This window comes from Xenopus tropicalis, chromosome 2 (genome assembly GCF_000004195.4).
Source record: "Xenopus tropicalis strain Nigerian chromosome 2, UCB_Xtro_10.0, whole genome shotgun sequence".
Classification (NCBI taxonomy): domain Eukaryota; kingdom Metazoa; phylum Chordata; class Amphibia; order Anura; family Pipidae; genus Xenopus; species Xenopus tropicalis.
In genome coordinates, this window is record NC_030678.2 from 87,778,627 (window position 1) to 87,785,652 (window position 7,026).

Genomic DNA, 7,026 nt, shown 5'->3' on the forward strand with positions numbered 1-7,026 from the left:
AACTTTATTAACAAGGTTTATTAAATGGCATCTAAAAGGCTACTTTAAAAAATATATATATATATATTGCTCCCAAATTTTAGCAAATGCTATCAGTATTGAAAACAACTCCTAAACCCACAAGGGACCACCACTCCTTCCAAACCTTTAGCCACCACAAGCTACTGTTGGAACTAGGTATTCTGGTGTCCCCTGCCAGATTGGTTTTACTTTTACCCTTCCACATTATGATCATAATCTGTTTCCCCTAGATGTGTCATTCTCTCTCCAACCTACATTTTTAGTTCTCCAACTTCTGCTACCTTGTTCTATTTTCTTTTCCCATTTCTTGATTCTTCCTCCATACTCACTGGTTCCACAAGAAGTTCTCCTTTCACCCCATGCACCATCTACTTCAGCTCCCCTCCAATCCCCTGACCATAGCAATCTTGTTTCAACCCTCATTGCTCCCCTGCTTTCATAGACCCCTTTGGTTTAATTTAAAGAGCAGACAGAGAGCTGCTGTGGGCAACTTTGAAAGCATGGATCATTATTGTTACAGGGTTGTTGAACTGTTTGTTTGTTTAGGTTTACGTATACTTTAATGTTTGTGGCCCCTTAAATTAAACAAGTATGCCAAATAAGCCACATTATTTATTCTATTATAATAATAATTTTACTACTACTACTAATAATAATATCAAATGGCTGACTCACTGTAAGTGTTGACTCTGAAAGGGGATAGCAGATATTTGACAAAAACCTTTTTATTGAGCACATGTTTTGAATTTTATTACAAAGGGAGTTGTTTACTCAGGGACCTTCCCTTAAACCTGAGCTGTGTAATTGCCAACACCAAGTGTTTCACAAGCTGGAAGAAGTCCATTAACTATTACAAACATGGAAGAAATATAGAATTTCAACTTTTCACACCAAAAGAGGATTCTAAAAGGTAGATAAAAATTAGTAGCCCTCAGACCATACAATCCTCCCCCACCACATACACACGCTGTACAATCTGCCTTCTTAAAGGCAAGCTAGTTTTAAAATTGGCCTACAGGCTTACCAACCCCTAATTTGGGGCTGCCCAACTTGAGGGGCATTTGAAAGGACAGATGTCTGTAGGGGCAGCTGTGGCTCTCCAAGACATATACTGTATATAGTAGTATAGTGAATAATCACAATACATAAACAGTGGAACGGCACTGCCCTAAATGGTTTTAGCTTCAAGGGAAATGGTGCATGAGGCAATTAAGGGTGCTTTGGTACCACTAAATTTAACAGCAAAAAAGGCAACACCAAATAGATCCTAATTAATCCCAATTTCTGCTCTGGTAAAGTGAATATTGAAATATTGACTGCCAATATGTAGAGGGCTTACTATATTTTCTATACAGCTGACAGTCTGGATCCTATTGAACCAATGGTGTACTACAATGAGTTTCAACCCCACTCCTAGGCTGAGGGTCCATAATAACCCCTGGACAAACCAGCTCCAGCTGGGTAACTCTGTCCTAAAAATGACCTGCCTATATGTGGCTTCTATAAAAGACTCACCAGATCACATGATCTAATTGTGCAACATTCATTCTTTGGTTAAAAATATTCAAATTGCAAGATTAACAAACTTAAATATATCCTTGTGATATAAAAGAAGCTTCTAAAATGTCTACAATGGCATCTAGCCTTCTTACATAATATAAAAGGATCATCGAGGCAATTCTAAATTCAGCCCCCTTCTCCACCTGAACGTGTGAGTTAGATACGTCATTAGCAGATATGTGTCACTGAAATTTTGTGAACGTGATGCATTTCAACACCATGTTCCACACTGTTCCCTTAGAGCTTTCTCTACTCATAGCCCACATTGCTAATCCCTATCACTCTGCATGTACTGAAACTGTGTGGGAGGCAGAGATCAACAAAGGGCATCCTCTGTGCTCATCTATATTGACTGCCTGTCCTCCTAGTCCTAGGGAAGCACCACTGCACCCAGGTTTGTATGCAGTAGTACATTCTGTCCCAAACAGTGAACTCTTTGTAACAGCTCTGAGATAACACCACTGACTGAAATGGGTTCTTCCTGTGGTGAAAATACTACCGATATAAACACAGATTTTAGGACAGCTTAAGTTATTCCTAATGATAGCAAATAAACTGCAGGCAACATGTACACATTTAAATATTTACTTCTCGTGTTTCTTCAAGAGAATGAGACAACGAACAGCTGCACATTAGATACTATCCATAGAGGTATTTTTTTCAGGATTTAAACAGGCATTGCAAAAAATAATTCCAGCATCATTGTGGACAATACTTTCAAAGTCTGACTGGCGTCATTTCCAGTGTTTGGTGTGCAAGTGATATGTTTTTTTTTAGAACAAATCGATTTCAACACAGGGTGCTCATGGAACCCTGGACCAACCACATGGTCTGGAGGTGGCAGTAGCTCTCCATGGCTCCCCTGTGTCAATAGGTGCAGCAGTGCCTGATTTTGAACAGAAGGCAGGTAGACTGAGAGATGCATATACCTTTAACAGTTAACTGACTGTGGAGGAGAGTGCAAGTTGTCCTCTGCACTTGCAGATGTAAATGAGCCCTCATGTCTTTTAGAAAATAATGACATTAAAAGTCACTGAAGAGTTTTTAAATAAGGTACATGGCTGCAGGCTGAGTGCTTTTATATAGGTTGTGGAACTCCAAGCTAACTTTTAATATAATGATATTTTATAACAATGATTTACTGGAACAGTATTCATTTTATTTATTGATGAGTGAAAGCTGCCATAATTGTTGCTCTGACAGGAAAATGTGAAACCCCATTTACAGATTCTAACATAAAAATAACTCAAGCATAATCTATAATTCAGTGCTTTGTCAAGCCCACCCATATCACTTCTCACAAGTCACACACTGTTTCTAAAATGCTAAAAAAAAAACACATTACCTGCAAAAAATCAAAATGTTGGATATGAAAAAATGATGTGCTATACTGTAATTTGTAGTCTATTTCATCCACAGTGGGTGCTCAGTCACATATCATAGACACAGCACATTGCTTTGGCACACACAGTGGTGGCTGCCTAGATGCTTCATTATACATCCTACAGCAACAAACACTGCAGTGTTACAGCATAACAGAATGATTACAAGCCTCTTCTAACTAGAGCTAGCCATTAGGGAGTCTTGAGTCTCAGGAGGAAATGCAAAAGAACGGATTGTGTTCGGAGAAGGCTGTTGCTGCATGTGACAGTCTGGCATTGGATGTGCTCTCTATAAACAGAATCATATGATGCAGGCTTTGCTGCAGTTTACATATCAGTATTCAGTACACAGCGCTCTCATGCCTCCTGAACTTACCTGCCTACAGAGGAGGGGTTTTGGAGAGGTAAAACCATGGCGCAGTACAGGCTGTTCAAGCACTTAAGCAGTTAAGTTTTTGTTTATTCCCTCGCCAGACCAATGTAACCAATAGGGTACATCTGCAGCAGTTCTAAATGAACATTTTGGGGTTGATGGTGGAAGACAACTCATATCCCCAGCAAACTTAACAAATTGCTGGAAGAGTGGAGCCCAATGAATTATATTCATAGAACAACACCCCAGGAGCTATGGAACTGAAACATTGCACATAATTGGCAACCAAAATAAGTTGCAGCACAGGCCTGCAATGTGTTTGTTTGTTTGTGCCTGTGTGTATAGGTGGTGTGGGTACTGAGATGACTTCTTTTGAGCTTTTGATTAAGCTGTTACAAGGTCCATTTCTAACCACCAAGTCCTGTGTTAAATTGTGAAAACATATAATATTCACAAACCAGCATTCCAGGTGAACCATCAGAAAACCAACAGAATAAACATATAAGCTAACTGTTTCATTACAGGGCAGACATCAGGGTGTACAACTGGGCCCCTCTACTTCTGCTTCTAAAGGGCCTCAGTGGGCCACATAAATTTGGTGACAGCAGTTTGTTTTTTTACATTATGCAGCTGGTTATCTAAATAGCTTAGTTTATAGGTGTATGACAAGCTCTTGCTCTTTTAAAAGAGCTGCCAGTTAGGCTACAATGGGTGTTGAGTTGAAATATGAAAAATGACACACAGCTTTCAGAATCTAACTTGCATTTAAAATGGCAGAAAGAATGATCTGAATTCTGGGGATATAATACAATACAATCACAGCAGCACAATGCACAGAACGTACTCTATTGGTCTGGGCTATTCATATGATCATCAGATCCAGCAGTAGCATGCCTAATCTTCCCAGCAACTGTTTTAAGTCACAGTACCCTACATCTGCCTTGCAGCCAGCAGAGCTGAAGAATATGAACTTTTTCTTGAATTAATGGCACTGCCAGGACATCAATGGGACTTTATAACTCACTATAGGCATTAATATTATAAGCAGCACACTTCCACTAAATGGTTCTAATGTCAGTTTCTGATTTTAAAAAAAAAAGTATATTTTAGTCAGATAGAGAATGAGTGTTATTTGCCTAAATAGTTACATTTGCATTTTTCAGATATTAAGAATATAACATGAACTTTTGGATTTAAGAGGCCCACAAAAATGTTATTAATCCGACAATGTGGCCTTTAGGGATTAGGTGAATGAATAATACAGGGAGGAGTATCTTTCATCCTTCCAGCATTGTGTAGGAGATCAATTTAATTGAACAAGTCTATGTTCTATCGACAGAAAACAGCTCTGAGACCAATTACAGGAGCATCAAGAAAAGCCAGTGGGAATACAGAGAAAAGAGGCTAAGACAGGGACCATTTGTTTATCAACCATTTTCCCTACCTCTTAAGTGGCCCCTTGTAATCTGCAGCTAGCGGGTCATCACTATTTTATAAAGTCTTTCTAGGGGGATTGCCTTTTAGTTTGTAGCTTAAAAAGATAATTTTCAAACTTTCAAAGGATAATTTTTTGAACTGTACCCTCCCAAAAATAATAACATGCCTACTATATTATCATATAGTTCAGATAGGATATCCAAAGCCTGCATAAAGTGCTGGGATTTGGTGCAGCCCCATATAAACAGGTAAATAATTGCTAAGTAACTCCACCTTTTGGAAGATGTCACAGAAAAAATTGTTTAGGTGATTGAGGAATCATGCAAATAAATTAAATAGAACACAGAAAATGGGTTCGAAAAACCTCTTTTGCACCAATCGATTTGCACTGCTGGATGGGTGTCAAGAAAGATTCTAAACTTCTAAAGATTTTCACTTGAACAGACCAATTCTTTAAAGGAACTAAACATTGATCGGCCCACATGTCATACAGTATATCTGAGCCGCTGGTTAGTCCACCTGTAACCTGTTCTTTAACATGGCTACCTCTAATAATTGCTATACAAGTATCTAATAAACAGATGCTGCAATTGCCTGTCTCAGAGAATACTCAGCCTTAAAAGTCTGAGGTGTGATAATGTAATTAATATGAAAAGAATGAATATATCCACTAGAGAGAGTATTTTTTAGATAATGCTTTCCATTGGAGTATTTAAATTAGATTTGTGGCCCCTGTGAAACCTACAGTGACCCCCCCTGAGGTATTTAGGTAACATCATAGTAGTAAGAAATATCTTTAGAAATGCCCTTCAGTTTATATAGTATTCAGGTGAACAGGTTCCAGAGTCAAAAAATTTCTTTCAGAGACATCTTATCTGATAGCTTATACTCATAACAGCAGCTTAGTACTGCTTAGTGCACCTTGCCCACATCCTCCCATTGTCCATATAGATGTAATCTCACTCTAGGGAATATATTTAGGGTTTTTAAAGAAAAACTGTTTTGCAGGGAAAGTGCCAGTTAATTAAAAAATCAACACATACAGTTGTTTTTAGAAGGTACAAGGTTAAAAAGCAAATGTACTAAATACAAAACAGAGGGGGGTGCAATTTAGTTCTGAAAACAAATCTAAACTAATATTAAGATGCTCATATGCCTGTACTTATATATATTTAAAGTAAAGTCGACTACTTCAGTATATTAAATCCCTAAATATTTTATTATAGTTTCCTATGTGAGGGACAGATTACACACGCAGGAAAACTAAGATATTTCTATACACAACCAAAACATGGTGCCGCTTAGAAACATGCAAATATTACAGATGCTGCAATACATGTAGAGCCATGGATATACACAGGTAAAGAGAAGTGGAATCCAAGATACAGAGATAGATGTAAAAACTGACACAACCACACAGAACATATACAATGAAGTGAAAGATCCAGCCATGGCATAGCAAAGCCACCCTCCTTACCAGCTGGTGTGCAGAATCCTGGTGCCAGGGAGGCGTGGAGAAGAACTGACTGAAGGAAAAGGCAAAGAGATCCCCCAACTTTGCCTCTCTCCCTCCCTCTCCCCTTTCCCCAGCGACCAGAAGCAGGGCTGCTGTGAGCATGGAAGGAGGGGTGCAGCATGGAGCAGGGCCGGCCACTGGCAACACAGCAGAGACTGAGTGAGAGAGAGAAAGAGGGTGATAGGGATGGAGAGACGGAAGAAGAAGATGAAGATGCTTTCAATCTTGAAGGGCTTCTGCCGAGAGACTGAGGGAGCGGTTGCAAGATTGGTTGCTAAAGCGTCTCCATGGCAACCGCACTGACCCACTTCTGCGGTAGCCAAAAGCTTGCATGGAGATGCCTTCTTAACCCTTATCTGCCGGCAAAGAGTGCTGAACATTGCCTCACACTGTAGTGCCCAGTTTGCCTGACATAAAATGATTTCATTTCTATTTTAAAAGAGTTTACACTGGAGGATACACTAGGTACAATAAACTGAAAGGGCTCTTACAGGACTGGGCTCTGAGATTGTGTTATTGATTGAGGAGGTTTAATACCCAAGAGGTGGCAAGCTTGGCCTTTCTGAAATGAAGAGTGACTTTTACAGTTGCAAGGTATATAAACAGAGATGTAAAGACATGGCAGGAAATGCCTAGGATTCAAGCATTCCATTGGAATGTATCTGTATGTTAATGAAAATAGACACATGAACAAGTTTCATCTTTAGAGTTATTTCAAATCTGGATAAAAAGGTTAA

At 39.1% G+C, this 7,026-nt stretch overlaps 1 protein-coding gene across 1 annotated transcript in view; it reads right to left on the reverse strand.

Moving 5' to 3' along the window:
- rims3 (regulating synaptic membrane exocytosis 3) overlaps positions 1-6,271 on the reverse strand; it is a 40,927-nt gene extending 34,656 nt beyond the window's left edge. Inside the window, 1 exon segment of the mRNA NM_001079023.1 lies at positions 6,251-6,271. The gene's annotated coding sequence lies outside the window, so the exon portion shown is untranslated.
- Positions 6,272-7,026: the final 755 nt, after the last annotated feature.